We start from the raw sequence: 1,128 nt of genomic DNA, 5'->3' as shown, positions 1-1,128 counted from the left end.
AGACAATCAACATATTAGCTTGTTTTGACCTGTTATGTTTGGATACAGTGTTGCTATTGTCGTTTAAATATCTGAGCATAACACTACAAACTGTGGTAGGGAAGGCGAATGATCGACTTCGATTTATTGAGAGAGTTTTAGGAAAGAGTGGTTCACATGTAAAGGAAACCGCATGTAGGATACTGGTGCGACCTATTGTTGAGTACTGGTCGAGTGTTTGGGATCCTTACCAGGTGGGATTGAAGGAAGATATCCAAGGAGTTCAGAGCCGGGCTGCTAGACTTGTTCGAACAACACGTGATTGTTACCGAGATGCTTCGGGAACTGAAATGGGAATCCCTGAAGGGAGGGCGAGTCTTCGAAAAACACGACTGAGAAAATTTAGAGAACTGGCATTTGAAGCTGACTGCTGAACGATTCCGCCAGCGGCCTTGCCGCAGTGGTAACACCGGTTCCTGTCGGACCACCGAAGTTAAGCGCTGTCGGGCTGAGCTAGCACTTGGATGGGTGACCATCCGGTCTGCCGAGCGCTGTTGGCAAGCGGGATGCACTCAGCCCTTGTGAGGCAAACTGAGGAGCTACTTGATTGAGAAGCAGCGGCTCCGGTCTCTGACACACGGCCGGGAGAGCGGTGTGCTGACTACATTAGATTAGATTAGATTAGTTTTTCGTTCCATAGATCCGTGCTGAGGAGATCCTCGTGGATGTGGAACATGTCAATTTATTTATTTTTTTAAGCTGAAATAACAATACTAATAGTATGAATATATACAATACATCATTTGTTTCTATTAAAAAATTCGTCAATGGAGTAGGAGAAGTTGGCCACTAGTAAGTCTTTCAGGCTCCTTTTAAACTGATCTGGATTTGTAACTAAATTTTTTATGTTTACTGGCAAATTATTGAAGATGAGTGTTCCTGAGTAGTGGGCCCCTTTTTGAACTAAAGTAAGTGCTTTTAAGTCCTTGTGCAGATCATTTTTGTTCCTGGTATTGTATGTATGAACTGAGCTGTTTGTTGGAAAAAGAGATATATTATTTGGCACAAATTTCATTAAGGAGTAAATATACTGAGAGGCAGTAGTTAGTATACCCAGTTCTTTGAAGAGGTTTCTGCAGGACGTCCGTG

General features: G+C 43.1%; 1 pseudogene; it reads left to right on the top strand.

The window, feature by feature from the left end:
• The first annotated feature begins 421 nt into the window (after nt 1-421).
• Nucleotides 422-539, top strand: LOC126238224 (5S ribosomal RNA; annotated as a pseudogene).
• The last annotated feature ends 589 nt before the right edge of the window (nt 540-1,128 follow it).

Source organism: Schistocerca nitens, chromosome 2, assembly GCF_023898315.1.
Source record: "Schistocerca nitens isolate TAMUIC-IGC-003100 chromosome 2, iqSchNite1.1, whole genome shotgun sequence".
In the NCBI taxonomy this organism is placed as follows: Eukaryota; Metazoa; Arthropoda; class Insecta; order Orthoptera; family Acrididae; genus Schistocerca; species Schistocerca nitens.
Note: the sequence above shows the minus strand (reverse complement) of the source record. Positions and strands in the feature narration are given on the sequence as shown.